Raw genomic sequence first — 18,362 nt, forward strand, 5'->3', positions numbered from 1 at the left:
CTCCATTCTTAGAAGGATCTTTCTAACAGAAGGTCCCTGACCAGCAGAGGGATCTTGCTGTTCTTGCTGTTCCTCTGTATCTGCCTTGTGCCTGCCTCTTTTATCCAAAGCTGCAATTTGTTTAACTGGAGCTGTGTTTGAATTTACAGCAGACTTTGCAGAAGCAGAGGGGGTTTGCAAGGAAACAGCATTGGCACGTGGGCTTTGAGACCCAGCAGCTGCTGCAGAGCTCACTCCTGGTCCTGCTTGCCTCATTAATGGCTGCCGTTCAAGCTGAGGCTGCCATCTTAGCTGCTGGCACTGCCGATGTAGGCTGCATCTGTCCCCTCTCCGCCGCTCACTGAACACCAGAACTGCCATCAATCTCATTGGGAGCTGCTTTACCATTAACTTCTGCCTCCCTGTTTCCAGCCGTTTGCCCTGTTTCTGTATCTTCATCATCATCACTAGTAATTTCTGCATTCACACAGAATCACAGAATCACCAAGGTTGGAAGAGACCTCAAAGATCATCAAGTCCAACCTGTCACCACAGACCTCATTAGAGTTAGAACTAGTCCTACATCACCTGTATCCACTGTGTCTAAAAATAGAATACCTATTTACTGCATGTCTCTCTCAGTACAGTGCAATCAACAAGAACAACTATTATCACCAATAGCAGATTCACACATAGCAAATAAATAATTTTGGAATCCCAGCTGCTCACATAACTCTCAGCTAGAGGAATGCTGAATTCATATATCTCTGTGGGCAGAGTTACATTTAAATTGTCATATTTTTTAAGCCAAAGAAATCCTAAGCAGTGGTCATACAGCATTTTCTGCTTGTATTTAAACCAAAGGAACAATTTACATGCCAAATAGCTGCCCAGCTTATCAAATATCATTGCCACACACCACCTATATAAAATCACCATCAGAGCAGAATATATCAATGTCACAAAACCCCAAACAGCCTCATTTTGCCTCCTTAATCTGAACAGGAATTAATCAATCAAGCAATTGCCCCACGTTGGGCACCAATTATTTTTTTAAAGTGGTAGGTTGAAGTCTCCCCAAGCATTAACTTTTTGCCAGACCAAATCAGTTAGAAACAAATGAAGCTGTATTTACAAGCAAAAACTACACTCTACGGGGGAATGCAATGAATATATACAAAGCAAACAGTTTTTACAATAGTCTACAGGTATTAACAATTAGCAAACAACACAAAAAAAACCCTGGTCAAAAAGACCAGGGAAGCCATTCCACTTCCCGCCTCTCCCCTCCCCCCACCAAGACTCTCTGTCCCGAGAGAGAGAGGAGTGGAGAGAGAAAAGCAGCGCATTAGACTTATCCCAGGGCCAGCCAGAAGCATGTAACCTCTCCCAGTCAGAAGAGAAGAGAAAAAGGAAGGGGAAGAAGTGTTATGGTACAGCTCCTCTTATTCCAGATATTTACCCAATGAATTTGTTTTCCTTTTTACACCCAATAGAGATTTATTTCTATTTTTCTACTTTTCTGCTCAGAATGTCTAGCTAAATTCTAAAGGCATAGCCTAAACCCACCACAATGTGATAGGATGGCTTTTGCATATGGACATCAAGGCCTGCAGTGAAACTGAAATCTGCATCTCTTTGAGCAGGTGCAACTCTCAGTGGGCATTTTTGGGAGCTGCCACCAGCCTGATGCTGAGCAGCAGAAGTTGGGGCAACTGGAAGTCAGGCTATGAGCATCACTGTATCCCACTGGACTGTGTCTCTCCTGTCATGTAACAGATAGAGAAACTTACTTTCTGTACCACTTTGCTCTTCAGACCCATTCCTTGGAGATATTAGCATCTTCAGTAACTTTATGCCTGCATCAGGAGTGGGGGAAATAGTTCCTTTCCTTCTTCCTAATATAGTTTGCTTCTATGAGGTCGCTGAAGGGCTTGTGGTTTAGAAAACCGTGGCCAGGAGGTGGGGCTGTTGCCATTGTCCCCTGGCTTGGAAGGAAGCCCTAAATCCAGAAAGGTTTAGAAGCACTTGTCTCAGATGATTATGCTGAATCCAGTGAGCTGAAATACCTGAGAAAGAGCTACTTGCTTTTGCTAAGAATATAGTAATGTTACACAGTGTTTTACAGTTACACAATGACAAATTTTACTTCTTGAATGTATCTTTCAATTATTCTTAATCAATAGTGGTGTTCACTAATGACTCTCAAAAATCCCTGCTCAGTCTGAAAAACATTAAAGTGAGATTGATGAGACACAAATTTGGTATGATCCCATGGTCTTCACATGGAACTGGAGATCACATCATTTGAGTTCAGCTCCTGATTAGTTCTCATAAGCTTAAACAAGGGTGAAATTGTATTTTAGCAAATGTATGATTTCTTTAAAATTCCTGTCCGTCTAACCATATGTGAGTATCTACTTGCACAGCTAGGATACAGATTGGGCAGAGTCAGTAAACTGCTTGACAAGACTGTGCTTGAAGTAACTTATTTAAAGGGGACCTACTGGTTATAGCCTTAGCTACTACAAATCAATCGTATTCCTCTTCAGTCAGATAAGCAGCACTGCAGAAGCAATGTTGTAAACCCAGCCTAAACCCAGTCCCAGGACCATGCTGATGGTGCTGGCTGTGAACAAGAATTGCTGCTGATGTGAGTGGAGCTGTCTCTGTTTACATCCTCTAAGCACGTGGCCCAGAGCACTCTTCCTATAGCACAGGAAAATGTGTCTTAATGTGGAGATAACACCGTGGAATTTGTGACTCATAGAATACACTTTCACAAAGTTTTGTTCCTTCTTTACTTCTTGAGGTATATATCTTAAAAAATAAAGGTGATAGATCCAAAGCCTTGTTACAGGTTCAGCAACGCTTTTTATTCATCAGTGTCCCACTGGGAAGAAGGGGGATTTTCCAAAATGTTTCAGTCTCTGGGAAGTGCACACAGAATTTACTAGGCTTTTCTCTTTTATCTCTCTAATCCTGCTGCCACTGAAGCTGTCTGGAAGACTGACATTGACCATAGGAGTGGGCAGGACTGCATTCACTGAGGTGAGCTTTGATGCATGTGAAGCCGAGGGAGTAATCTCAATGTGCACCACATACCATTTTTGCAGTCAGAAGGAAGTTTATCTTTTAAGCTGCTGGCATAACCTGTTCAAGACCTCTGTCCTTTCACAGTACGATAGCAAATGTGTCCATAGTCAAAAGCAGGAAGACAGTCTAATGCAGTCCATCAGAGTTCTGCCCTTGACTCTGAACAGTGTGAGACAGACAGGCAATTCCAGCTCTATCCCTGTTTTGAATAAGAACCTGCTTCTTTTGAGCCTCACATTGCAGCTGTGGGAGGATTTTAGCTACATAGAAAATGTCCCTCTACACTCAATTTCTTTCTTCTTGCTTTGTTTTTCTCTTTGACACAAGACATGATCAATACTTACTTTCTCTCCGTATTACACTTGCCACTGCAGCTCTAGCAATGCTACCATTGTTCCTATTTGTTACTCCTGGCCAAAAAATTTTGGGTATTCGGCAAAAGACTTTGAAATTCACTTACCCATTTTCCCCTCTTCCAACCTTTAGTGTTTTAACGTCCCAGCTCTCCCTAAATACACAATGGTGAGAACTTGCTCAACTGACGTAAGATTGTATCAGTTACAGACAGTCTGATAAACAGATGGTGATTCCCAGGAGAGGGGAGCAGTGGGTACAAACATTTATCTGACATAAGCCAGGTAGTTTTCTGTGTGGTGGACTAATAATTTGAAGTACTGCTGAATAATCGCTGTAAGCACAACACAGTGACAAGAGTTGCCTGTCAGAGCTTGTGCATTTACAGGTGGCCTGCTGAGTTCAGACTGCTTTCTGTTCTGGTGGAATATCCTGCTGCCTGAAACCAGTGCTAACTCATATTTTTTTCCTCTTCTAAATAGCAAAAGTGAGAGGTGAAGCTTTTATTCCTGCCCCCTTCTTTTGATTTCTTTGGCCTTTGCTACAGATGGTTTCATTAGCCATGCTCTTCATAAACATGTGTGTATAAAAGTGCGTACAAACTTTCACTCTATCATTAATTGGACACGACGACCTTGAAGGTCTCTTCCAACCTGGTTTATTCTATTCTATTCTATTCTATTCTATTCTATTCTATTCTATTCTATTCTATTCTATTCTATTCTATTCTATTCTATGTGAATGTAACATTATAAACAGGTTTCACCCTCTTGCTCCACTATGCACAGGTTATTTGCAATCTGGGATTTCAGAATTTCCCCAAAAGTTTTTTCCAGGGCTTATAGGTGGATGAATTGAGCTGAGGGGAGATAAAAAGTTTATTTTACAAAAGCTTTAAAGTGTTCAGTTAATCTTCTTGTAAGCTCTTAATGGCCTTTTGGAATCAACTCAGTGGTTTAATTATGCAGTTAAACCCCACGTAATTCTTTGCCAGTTGTGAAATATTTGAAGTTTCTTTATTTAACAAGAAAATATTTATATTAACAATATGGGATAACTGAAGTGAATCACAATGTTACATGGTATTTTTGTCTTCAGGAGGTACTAATCAGAAGACAGACTGATTTCTACCAGCTAAAGTATTTCCTTCATTGAATGCCTCCTTGTAATAGGCTGAGCTGAATGTTCAGCAGAACAAATTGAAGAAATTCAGAAAATAACAAGAAAAGGGGATTTGAAAACCCGACTGGAGATAAAAGGTTTAGGACAATAACACTCTGGTATACTGAGAAGGAGCAAAAGTAGACTCAGTGTATCTAAATAATACAAATGGAGAGGAGGAGCAGGAGTAGTAGAGAGAGCATGTCACATGACCTAGTGTCAATGACACTGCATAGTTCACTAGCTGCCTTCATAGTTTTGTCTTGACTTCCTTGGGCTGCCAGTTTGGATGTCACTGCCTGTTAGTGAACTGCAAGCATGGAAAAAAGTTTGGGGGGACACCTCTCCCTCCCCCTTGCTTCCTGCAATCTGGCAATGATGAATGGGAAAGAAATTCTGAATACTGGACCTAACAGCATCAAATGCAAGTGGACTCATCTGTGATGTCAAGACCGGGGGCAGCCTGGGTTGCAGTGATTATGACTGGTGGAGTTTACAGTCCTCAGAGATATGGAACAGGCAGACTCAGGACTAAATTTTAGGAAGGCAAATTTACAGCTCCTTAGCAAGTTAGTCAGTAGGACCCCATGCGAAAGGATCCTGAGGGACAGGGGTGCTTCCAGATCTTTATGGACATTATCCTTAGACCGCAAGACTTCTCACTCCCTGTGTATAAGAAATCAGGTAAGGAAGAGAAGAGACTGGCATGGCTGAATAGAGATCTGCACGTTAAAATAAAGAGCAAGAGAGAACTGCACAGGCAGTGGAAGCAGGGCCAGGTCACCAGGGAGGGCTATAAGAGCTCTGCATGGCTGTGTAAAAATGAGATCACAAAGGACAAGGCATGGCTGGAGATGAACCAGGTGTGGGACATAATAACAAGAATGGCTTCTAAAGGTACATTAATCAGCAAAGAAAGGTTAAAGAGGGTTAAATTCCCCCTCTGAGGAGTAAGAATAGAGACCTGGTGTCAACAGAGAGACTGAGGTACTCAGTAACTTTTTCGCCTCAGTTTTGACTGGCAATCTTGCTCTGCCCCACTCCCAAGCTGATGGATGACTAAGTGTGGACCAGTGGGGTAAAGTCCTCTCACCATAAGGGAAAATCAGGTTCAGGAGCACCTCAACATAAATAAATCTATGGGACCTGATGAGATGCATCCCAGAGTTCTTAAGGAACTGGCTGGCACATCTGCAAAGCTACTCTCCACAGTATTTGAAAAGTCCTGGCAGTCAGGCGGAGTCCCTGGAGACTGGAAGAATGGAAACATTGCACCCATTTTAAAACAGGGGACAAAAGAGGATGCTGGAAATTACAGACCTATGGCCTCACCTCAGTACCTGAGAAGATCATGGAACAGATCCTCCTAGAAACTATACTGGAACACATGGGGGACAGGAATGCAATTCAAGATAGCCAGAATGCCTTCACCAAGAGCAAGTCCTGCCTGACCAACCTAGTGACTTTCTACAAGAGGAATTACTTTGGGACCTGCTCAGCCACTTGGACACTCACAAGTCCATGGGACCGGATGGGATCCATCCTAGGGTGCTGAGAGAGCTGGCAGATGAGCTGGCCAAGCCGCTCTCCATCATTTTCCTCCAGTCCTGGCTCACTGGAGAGGTCCCAGATGACTGGAAACTGGCCAATGTGGTCCCCATCCACAAGAAGGGACGGATGGAGGAACCTGGAAACTCCAGGCCAGTCAGCCTGACCTCAGTGCCAGGGAAAGTGGTGGAACAGATTATCCTGGTGGCAATAACTGCGCACCTGAAGGATGGCCAAGGGCTCAGGTCCAGCCAACATGGATTTAGGAAGGGCAGGTCCTGCCTCTCCAACCTGATCTCCTTCTATGATCAGGTGACCCATCTGGTGGACGTGGGGAGGCCTGTGGATGTGGTCTACCTGGACTTCAGCAAGGCCTTTGACACCGTCCCCCACAGTAAACTGCTGGCTAAGCTGTCAGCTCGTGGCTTGGACAGCAACACTCTGTGCTGGGTTAGGAACTGGCTGGAGGGCCGAGCCCAGAGAGTGGTGGTGAATGGTGCCACATCCAGCTGGCGGCCAGTCACCAGTGGCGTCCCCCAGGGATCAGTGCTGGGCCCCATCCTCTTTAACGTCTTCATTGATGATCTGGATGAGGGGGTTGAGTCAGTCATCAGCAAGTTTGCAGATGACACCAAGTTAGGAGCAGATGTTGGTCAGTTAGAGGGTTGAAAGGCTCTGGAGAGGGACTTCGACCGACTGGACAGATGGGCAGAGTCCAATGGGATGGCATTTAACAAGTCCAAGTGCCAGGTTCTGCACGTTGGCCACGACAACCCCATGCAGAGCTACAGGCTGTGGTCAGAGTGGCTGGAGAGCTGCCAAACAGAGAGGGACCTGGGGGTGCTGATTGACACCCCCCTAAACATGAGCCAGCAGTGTGCCCAGGTGGCCAAGAGGGCCAATGGCATCCTGGTTTGTATTAGGAATAGTGTGGCCAGCAGGAGCAGGGAGGTCATTGTGCTCCTGTACTCTGCATTGGTTAGGCCACACTTTGAGTACTGTGTCCAGTTCTGGGCCCCTCAGTTTAAGAAGGACATCGAGACACTTGAATGTGTCCAGAGAAGGGCAACAAGGCTGGTGAGAGGCCTTGAGCACAAGCCCTATGAGGAGAGACTGAGGGAGCTGGGATTGTTTAGCCTGGAGAAGAGAAGGCTCAGGGGTGACCTCATTGCCCTCTACAACTACCTGAAAGGTGGTTGTAGCCAGGAAGGGGTTGGTCTCTTCTCCCAGGCAACCAGCACCAGAACAAGGGGACACAGTCTCAAGCTGTGCCAGGGGAGGTTTAAACGCGAAGTGAGGAGAAAGTTCTTCACTGAGCGAGTCATTCATCATTGGAATGGGCTGCCCAGGGAGGTGGTGGAGTCGCCGTCCCTGGAGGTGTTCAATAGGAGATTGGATATGGCACTTGGTGCCATGGTCTAGTCGTGAGGTCTGTCAAGACAGGTTGGACTTGATGATCCTTGGGGTCTCTTCCAACCTCAGTTATACTGTGATACTGTGATACTGTGAAGAGTGTAAGGAAGTAAGGAAGTCCGACAGATGTCATCTATCTGGACTTTTGTAAATCCTTTGACATAGTCCCCACCACATCCTTCTCTCTATTCTGGAGACACATGGATTTGATGGGTGGACTGTTCAGTGGATAACAGATGATAACATCCAAAGGCTAGCGGTCAATGGCTCAATGTCCAGATGGAGACAAGTGTCAAGTAGTGTCCTTCAAGGGTCCATATTTGGATCAATGATCATCAATGATATCAACAATGAGATTGAGTGCACCCTCAGCAAGTCTGCAAATCATATCAAGCTCAGTGGTGTGATTGATAAGATTGAAGGATGGGATGCTATCCAGTGGGACGTGGACAGGCTGGGGAGGTGGGCTGAGGAGAGTCTTATGAGGTTCAATAAGGCAACGTGCAAGGTCCTGCATCTAGGTTGGGGCAATCCTTGGTAACAATACAGGGTGGGGGATGATGAAAGTGAGAGCACCCCTGCAGAAAAGGACTTACGGGTACTGATGGACAAGAAGTTGTACATGAGCCAGCAATGCACACTTACAGCCCAGAAGGCAAATGGCATTCTGGGCTCCATCAAAAGAAGCATTTCCAGCAGGTCAAGAGAGGTGATTCTGCTCTGCTGAGACTTCATCTGGAATACTGTGTCCAGCTCTGGGTCCCCCAGCAAAAGAGATACATGGACCTGCTGGAGTGGGTAGAGAAGAGGATCAGAGGTCTGGAGCATCTCTCCTATGAAGACAGACTGAAAGAATTTGTGTTGTTCATCCTGGAGAAGAGAATGCTACGGGAAGACCTTATAGCTGCATTTCATTATCTGAAGGGGACTAACAGGAAGGCTGAGAAAGGACTGTTTAGAAGGGCTTGTAGTGACAGGACAAGGGGCAATGGTTTCAAACTGGAGCAGGGTACATTTGGGTGAGACATAAGGAAGAAGTTCTTTACAAAGAGAATGGTGAAATTCTGGAACAGGTTGCCCAGTGGTGTGGTCGATGCCCCGCCCCTGGAGACATTCAAGATCAGACTTGATGTGGCCCTGGGCAGACTGATCTATTTGGAGGTGTCCCTGCTCACTGCAGGGGGCTTGGACAAGATGACATTTGAGTATTGCTACTGTCCTTCAAAGATTTTGGCTAGTGGAGCAAAGTAGAAGCAAAAAGTAAAGCAGGCTCTAAAGAAACTCAGATAACCCTTCCAACCTGCTGTAATCTGTGGCATGCAACAAACACAATCTCTCTTACCAGCTTTCTCAATAGTAAACCTTTTTTAGTTTCTGCTCTTTATAACTTCGGAATCACCTTTATCTTCTGGTTGTCACCTTTCCTGCAAACCTACCTTTCTTCACAAATTTTGTGCTCATCAACTGCTCATTTTACATTGGTGAAGGGCTTGATTGCCAGTTTACTTCTTCTTGTATCTGCTATTCAAATTGATATACAAGCTTGGGAACTGCAGAAAAAACTTTGATGAAAATTTGAAACACTTGTAGCAGTTTGGGCTGGGTGCCCTCTGATGTGTTCATATGAGGGGTGCTTCCTGTGTCCAGAAGTCCAGCCCAGTGGGTGGACACAGGAAGCTAGGTATTTCGTACCATAATTCCCGAAGCCACTATAACATCTCAGCGGGGGTTCTGGCACTTTCTCTTTCTTCCCTCACTGCCACCTGGTAACTGGGGAGGGGGTCAGCCTCAACCCATCACAACACTTTAATCTGAAAAAGTAAGAAAAATAAAGAAAAAACATAATAATACGACATATAACAATGAATCAGCTTTCCAATTCATTGTTATACGTCATACACTGTCAGGTTGGACTTGATGATCCTTGGGGTCTCTTCCAACCTTAGTTACTGTGATACTGTGATACTGTGATATGCACATACTGTCAACATTCTCCTTCCAGATCAGATACAGGAGGCCCAGCTGGAGGTTTAAAACTTTTTGTGGGAGATGGAGCCTGTGGTACTCAGAGCTGCAAGATATTGTGATATTTATTCATGTTGTGAGACCACAAGTCAAAGTAATTATGGCTTAGATTTTCAAAGGAATACAAGGCAGCTGGAGAATTTAGCTGCAGTAATTTCATGTGGAGGGAGGTGATGAAATCCTTTAAGTGAGTTTTCTTTTTTTCCTCCCTTTTGTTTCATGGACCTCCCATTGTCTCAAAAAAATAGATTCTCCAGCTGGTGTGCAAAGTCCACTCCAAACACAGAGAAAAGGTGCCAAGTTTATTACAATCCTGTGCAGGATCAGGTGTAAACAGGGTGATGTAAAGAAGCTAACACAGTAACAAAGTACTTGCCATTCCTAACTTACAAAGGTTCCCTTTGTTCCCTTATGTCAACACTCCTGCTTTCTTTGGGGACTACCTGGTGTAATTTGGAGCCTTTGTTAACCCTTTTCCTTTTGACAATACCTTGGATATGTCCAAGCAGTGGGGTTGTCATGTTGTAATCAACTATGCAAAGGGATACCATTTTAGCGATCCTTATCACAAGACTCTATCTCCTTTTAAGCTTAACGTCCTGTTATTCCCCCTTAAGGCATCTCCTAGTCAATCTGTTGAGACTCACTTTCCAGTGTAAGTTAACATTTTCTGGAATCCCATGTATTTCAACCTGTGTCTATCTAACTTCAGTCTCCTGATGAGAGATGCAAATACCCAGTGATTACTCTGAATTTAAACATCATGAAGAGCTGTTACAGCATGGTATTTGGGGATTTGGTTCATCCTGTCCAAACAAATGGCTGAGATTGCTCTTCTGAAATTCTTTGAGCTGCCTCAAATGTGGCTTTGGTCACAGGATGTCTTCAGGATCCAGAATAGAACAACATTTCTTGTTCTTTGAGATACTGCAGATGAAAGTTAACATTCAGAGAAGCATGGGTGAATTGTGAATGCAAACTTGATTCTCCCATCACTGGATCACTTAAGTATTTGCTCAGTTGTCAGGTTGGAGCCAGAATTATCATCTGTTATGATCATTAAAAGGCTCCAATTTGATCATTCAATTCATTGCTCCAGTTTGATCATTCAATAGGGGGAATGATTAATAAAAATATTAATAACTTTATTAATAATAAAAAATCCTGTGGAAAAGATCAATAAAACCTATTTACTGGTTTGAAACAGGTATCTCACTAGCAGGAACAAGCAATAATTTAAACAATGTGTACAAAAATCCAGAAACAACAAGCAGCACTTTAAACTGTAAAGAAAAAAAAAAAAAGAACATCGACAATGAAGCCAGAGATTGCCCAAAAGGGGGGTTGGGGGGACTCCAGAATTCCCTATGGCAACAGAGCTTTAATAGATGCTTATAAAAATCAGATTTTGTAATTACTCACTGCTCATAGCATCCCACGGCACATGGGAGGATTTAAACAAAAGCAGAATGGCGTGGACCACGTGGAAGCTGCAGGAGCACAGTTTCACTTTCTCTTGGTGTCTGCAGCTTGTTGCTGAGACACATTCAGGATTTATCCCCAAAGGCTTTGTAGCTGAAAGCCTTATCGAAAAGTGGTTCTTCTGCTGCAGTCCTCAGCTCCTCCGGGGGGTTGCCTCTCAGCCCGGCGAGACGTCCTCTCTGCTCCTGGGCTTTACAACGCTGTACAGCGAGGTGTCTTTGCAGTCCTCTCTGGGGAAACCGAAACACAGCTTGGATTCCAATCGAGGCTTGTGATTTCTCCCAGAGCGTGGACAATTGCAAGGCAAGGCTCTGGCTCTTTGGACTGGTACTTACAGATTTCCTGAGACAATAATGGCCAGTGACAACACAGATTGAGAGATAGAAACCTGACACTGTAACCTGTAGAACGTTTTCTCCAAAGGTGGCCAAAGGCACACACACCTGGCCATACTTGGGCTCCAGGATATGTTCAGACAAGCCCGGGCAACGTGGGCATTTTCCTGAAAACCAGACCTGCTGGCTCCTGCCCCATCGTCTGGTTCAGAGCATTTTTGAGGCTTTTTGTCCCTTCAGGACATCATCTCCACTAATGGTTTTCATAGGTAGCCATTCCCAATGCTTATTTCAGGAAAGTGATGGTGAAGCTGACATTTGGGCTCTGAAAAGTGTCCTATTATTTTCCCAGTTGCAAGGTTCAGAATTTGATGTCTCTTCTTCATCTGCAAACAGGTCCTGAGTTTCAGCACATCAGGGTCTTCTCTTAGCTGACATACACAGTTGGAATATATTGAGGAAAACCTGTTTTGACATGTTGGCTGAAAGCTGTTACATTAATTCCAGACCATTTCCACCTGAGTTTTAAGGTGACACATACTTTTTAGACTGTCTTAGAAAATAAACCTAAACCAACTAACCCACCCTTCTGATTGCCATTGAAGAAAAAGGTATTTTTCTGCCCAACATCCCCTGCTACTGTAGGAATAAACTGAATTCACTTTTTTCCTCTATTTTTCTTTGTCCAAAGATAAGTGCATGTATTTCTGTACTAGGTCTGCTCTAATAAAGTGAAGCATTAACAAAATAGTGTATAAAACAGAAAACCTTAAGAGTTAATGTCTATCAGTAGCACCAACATATTAAAGCCTCCCCAGCTAACTTCCCAATTTGCCCCCAAAGCCTTTTTCAGTGGTGCTTTTTTTCCTGCTTATACTAGCTTTGCAAATCCTGTATTAATTTGTTGCATCTTCCTGTAGGAAGAATGCATTCAGTATACAATCCTTTGAATATCTTCAACTATTTCTTGAATTAAAAAGCACCTTTGAATTTGGGCAACATGGACTCAAGGGCACTCTTTTGATACTTGCTGCTAACTGACTGGAACTTTAAACTTTGCAAACTGTTTTGTCATCAGGCATGATAAGCCTCATCACCAGCTGAATATGAAATATCTCATGTATATGAGTTTGGACTTTACTTTCCAGCACTAGATTGTAAGCAGTAGAAATACAGGAGAAAAACAAATTCAAGAATTGGAATTACTGTAGAAAATTAGGAGACGGGCATGATGTCAAACCTAAAACTGAGAGCAGGACATCTATTGTTTATGTTCAAATAACATGGTCCAGTCTAAACTGTAGTCAAGAACATGTAACCAAGAGTAAGAAGTTAACCGTGAAATAGTGTTATACAACAAAACTATAAAATAGCTAAAAGAGCTCCATAGAAGGGAAAAGAGGAACAGGTTGCCTGCACTTGTCTGTAATATTGAGGGCCATGACCACCTGATGCCACATGAGACCACCATAATGACCTCTGAAGATGAAAAGAGCATGCTCACAGAGATTTCTGTAAAGTGATTCTTGGAAATCATTTGTGTAATAGAATAGGAAATCTAATGAATATAGAATAGATTAGAATAGAATAGAATAGAATAGAATAGAATAGAATAGAATTAACCAGGTTGGAAAAGACCTTCAAGATCATCGATTCCAGCCTATCATCTCACTATCTAGTCAACTAAACCATGGCTCCAAGTGCCTCATCCAGTCTCTTCTTAAACACCTCCAGTGATGGTGACTCCACCACCTCCCTGGGCAGCCCATTCCAATGGCAAATCACTCTTTCTGTGCAGATGTGTTCAATCTCATGCCCTTGGACTCTGCCCATCTGTCCAGCCTGTCAAGGTCCCTCTGCAAATCTCTCCTACCCTCTAACAGATCAACAGCTGACCCCAGCTTAGTGTTGTCTGCAAACTTACTGATGATTGACTCAATTCCCTCATCCAGATCATCAATAAAGATATTGAACAGGATGAGGCCCAGCACTGATCCCTGGGGCACACCATTAGTGACTGGCTGCCAGCTGGATGTGGCACCATTCACCACCACTCTTTGGGCTCGGCCCTCCAGCCAGTTCCTAACCCAGCACAGAGTGTTGCTGACAGCTTGGCCAGGAGTTTGCTGTGGGGGGCAGTGTCAAAGGCCTTGCTGAAGTCCAGGTAGACTACATCCACAGGCCTCCCCACATCCACCAGGCAGGTCACCTGATCATAGAAGGAGATCAGGTTGGAGAGGATCTGCCCTTCCTAAATCCATGCTGGCTGGGCCTGATCCCTTGGCCCACATGGAAGTGTTATGTGATTGCACTCAAGATGACCTGTTCCATAATCTTGCCTGGCACTGAGATCAGGCTGACAGGTTTGTAATTCCCTGGCTCATCCTTCCAGCCCCTTTTGTGGATGGGCATCACATTGGCCAGCTTTCAGTCTTCTGGGACCTCTCCAGTGAGCCAGGACTGTTGAGACATGATGGAGAGCGTCTCGGCCAGCTCATCTGCCAGCTCTCTCAGCACCCTAGGATGGATCCCATCCAGTCCCATGGAGTTGTGGCAATCCAAGCAGCTGAGCAGGTCTCTTACTACTTCCTCCTGGATCACAGGGGAACTATACTGCTCCCTGACTCCATCTGCCAGCTCAGGAGGCCAGTTGTCCAGAGACAACCTATCCTGCTATTAAAAATTGAGGCAAAGGAGGTGTTAAGTACCTCTGCCTTTTCCTCATCTTTAGTTACTACATTCCCCTCCATGTCCACTAAGGAGTGGAGGCTGTCTTTGCCTCTCCTCTTGTCGTTAATATATTTGTAGAAGGACTTTTTGTTGTCCTTCACAGCAGTGGCCAGTCTAAGCTCCAAATGGGCTTTTGCCTCTCTATTTTTTTTCTGCATGACCTAGCAACGTCCTTAAACATTCCATGGGTTACCTCACCTTCCTTCCAAAGATGATATACCCTCTTTTTTTCCCTTATTTCACTCAGACGCTCATTGCCCATCCAGTATCTCTGCAGTTGTTATGCTCATATTTACTGTTGTGCTTTGGTGAGGTTTTCGGGCACTTCTCACCTGTTCAGCGATCTTCGCTCCCCCTCCCTCCCAGCATGAGTTCTAATTATATGCCTTTTTTATTCATTGGGATATCTCCACAGCCCTCTGCCTGGTCCAGCAGGGAACACTGTGGCATTTCCACATAAATTATGGTGTTACCTGTGCAGCAGAACTGCAAGTAGCTCTGCATCAACACAGCTGTGGACAAGGCCTGCGTTTCTGCCAGAAAAGCAGAGTAAGTTGTATTTCCAGAGATGCACAAAGTCTAACTCTCTACTTCTACAATGTCAACCTCTTTATTTCTTTAGCTTTTTACTTTGCTGTTTATTAGCCCTGGTACCTTGGAAAAATAGCTTAGCCCTACAAATTTGCTAAAGATGTTTTTCAAATCTCACCTGCAGCTTCATGGGGAATTTGTGCTCCTAAATCTGTTAGAGCTTGGGGAACTCTGAGATGAACTTTGTTAAGAATCTCTCAGCAGAAGGGCCTACAGCTAGCCATGGACAACTGGGACATGACAGAGCACATACTTTGTTCCAGCACAGCCATGTTGCAGGCCTGGCTTGTGCTGTGTCCCTGGAGGAACAGTCTGAAGAACCTTGCATTGTTGTACCCCATGTTTTTTTCACTACAAAACAACAGAAATGTGTTATGCCAAGGGTTTGAAGTTATTACCTGGAAAGAAAATCAGCAAGGGGGATTTCATTAGCACATGCATTTGCTTTACCCTCCTGCCACTGAAATCACTGAGTGTTTTACCCTTGAGACCAATAAGAGAATTAGGCCCATACTGATGACTTTTGAAAATCCCACTCTTTAATGAAGAGAAAAATGGGACACTGATTACTGTTCTAAAAGCCCTTCAGAGGAGACAGAATTTTAAAAGCACTGAAGAGGACAAATAGAGTACTGCAATTGCCTGCCTGACCTGTCATTTCATCCCCAGATGATAGCTTTTCCTCTGTGAATGATACTTTTAATTGCTTGTGAGATACTGTGCCTTGTGTACTAAATATTAAAGTGAGAGAGCAGACACTGCAGAAGCTGGTAATCTGCAGTAGCCAAATCTAGCTATTGTGATGTTGTCATTGCGCTGCAGCATGGTAATAGAAAAAAAAAAGACACAGGCCTATTTAGCGATTAATGCAGAAACAGAATAATTGCTTTTAAATGAGTAGCCACAGACCCATAAGAACAGAAAACAGTTTTGAAACAGCAGATGTTACCTCTTAAAACACACTCAAGTGAAGCACATGTTATATCTTAATTGAGAGAACACCTGTCTATATTAAACTGTTTAGCTTGTTTTCTTCAGAAATATATAGAATATAATTCATCATACAAACTGGAAATGTTGATGATTTCCTATTCTTCTGTTATTAGATGACACAGTAAGGATGGCATCCACCCTTGAAGAACCCAGTACTCAAGACAGTTAAGCATAACACAGCCCTCAATCACTGAAATTTTTCTGATAGTAGCTTCAGAAAGAGTCAAAGATACAAAGGAGGTCTCTTCTCCCAGCTTTTCAGTGGTGCCCAGTGAGAGATAGGTAGAATTATCACCTGATAGAATAAGAGGAAATGGCCTCATGGTATGCCAGAAGAGGTTGAGATTGCATATTAGGAAATATTTTTTAATTGTAAGAGTGGTTCCATTTTGGAACAGGCTGCCTGGGGAGGTCATGCAATCACTATCCTTTGAAGTATTCAGAAAACATGTAGCTATGATGCTTAGGGACATGGTTTAGTGGTAGATTTCACAGGATTAGGTTAACACCTGGACTTGAAGATCTTTCCAACCTTAATGATTCCATCATTGTATGAATAATCTCTGCCTTACAGCTGTGCTTTGAATAAATTTTTAGATAAGCTTACATTAAGTGTGAAAATGCATAGTTCAGAAGCAGTTATGCAGTTACGCAGTTATGCAGAAACAGTTACTGCTTTCTAGGTAGTTGAGCTCTCAATGGACAGTTGTAGAAGGAATATGTGAAAGAAGGAGCATATACATGTGTGCACACATGCTTGTATGCTGCAACAAAGATTTAGAGAAAAAGTGTGAAAATCAAGAACAGCACTGGTTATTCCTTATCAAGGCAAAAATATGTAGCTACCATGAGCTGGAAGAATCAAGAATGGCCAGGAGCATGTATAAAAGACCTTGTGACATTTTCCTCCATGTTCCATCTCACTCTTAGCTGGAGCTGCCATATGTCTGTCCCAGTGGGCTTGCAGGACAACCAACTCACTCCTCACTTCACGGACAGAAAAATGCATAAAACCTACAATGTAGTTATGATTTAAGGTTGGTTTTTGGTTTGGTTTTGGGGTTTGTTTTGTTTGTTAAAAAAAACCAACAACCAACCTTGTAGAATTTATAACAATTACTTCCCTCTTATAATATGTAACCTTGGATCTCCCAGTCTATCCCAAACTCACTGGGACATGTAGCGAGCAACCTGGGCTGAGTGTCAAAAGTGTGTGTAAGAAAATGTTACACTGTCCTTTACAGTGGCTCTGAGAGTCTGTTTGTTTTATTGTTTGCCCACATAAAACACACACACACACTTTTATTTATTTATTTATTTTCTCCTGGCAATATAATCTTGAGAATGAATCTCCTGTATTGTCTTTGGTTTGTAAAATGCTTTAGCTTTACTGCAAAACACTGCCACTTTAAGCCAATGTCGAAACAAAGAAAGATTTGGAACAATGTTTAAGAAGGTCTGGTCCTTACTGACACCAAGGTGAGGGGCAATCCATGTGATGTCTAAACTGATGCACCAGGCACTAAGAAGCCCACAGGACCTCTTCCTGGGTTAAGAGTTTTGGTTCAAATGTAGGCAGCAAGTCAAGTCTGTCACCTTTTGTTTCTGTGCACCCACAAAAGAGCAAGAGGGAAGGCAAAAGGTCACACTGGTACCACATGACGGCCAAGACAAGATAAGCTTGCAAACTAGTGAGAGCTTTGCTCTCCTTTGGACTTTACCCTTTCCTGCCTTTTCTTTTTTTTTTTTTTTTTTTTTTTTTTTTTTTTTTTTTTTTTTTTTTTTTTTTTTTCCCCTCCTTTCCCTGTTTCCACCATAGCCTTGTCAAAATGGTCATCTGGAACAGGGAGCATGCACAGGTGGAACGCACTCAACTGAGCTGTGATTTTTATTTCCAGCACTCGAGGGCACTGTTGTTTCAGTTTTGTATCAGCCACTGTCCCTCTCGGGAAAATGCCCCTTCCTGACACCACCAGCAAGAACCTGGCCTCCCATGGGATGTGCAGCTTTGGTGCTTTTGGGATCCAACATAGACTCCAAGTCCTCAGCTAGTATGGAACCCTTCCCTGAAGTCTACTGCCCATGGCTGAAAAGGTAGAATAAGAACACAACAAATGCCGTTACAAAATCAGGTCCATTGCAGCACTTCCCAGCTGCTATGGGCACTTCACAATGAATATCTAAGCAGAGATTCAGAGCTATTAATTTTTGATACCTCAAGCTTTAATGCATCTTCAAGGGATGCTGTGTGGACAAGGTGAAGTTTTTTCCTTATCTTTTCTTTTCTTTTCTTTTCTTTTCTTTTCTTTTCTTTTCTTTTCTTTTCTTTTCTTTTCTTTTCTTTTCTTTTCTTTTCTTTTCTTTTCTTTTCTTTTCTTTTCTTTTCTTTTCTTTTCTTTTCTTTTCTTTTCTTTTCTTTTCTTTTCTTTTCTTTTCTTTTCTTTTCTTTTCTTTTCTTTTCTTTTCTTTTCTTTTTTTTTTCCCCCCCCAAAACCTGGGCTTTGGCCTATTCCAAATAAGGATATGTTACTTGCAGAAGTAGATGTGGCAGTTTGTAGATGAGACTGAACAAAAGCTATGTATGCAGTGGGATGTCTTTGAAGACATCAGATGTTGATGGGTTTGAAGCAGTTAAGTTTAAAAACAGCAAAGGCT

Source organism: Dryobates pubescens, chromosome Z, assembly GCF_014839835.1.
Source record: "Dryobates pubescens isolate bDryPub1 chromosome Z, bDryPub1.pri, whole genome shotgun sequence".
NCBI classification, from domain to species: Eukaryota; Metazoa; Chordata; class Aves; order Piciformes; family Picidae; genus Dryobates; species Dryobates pubescens.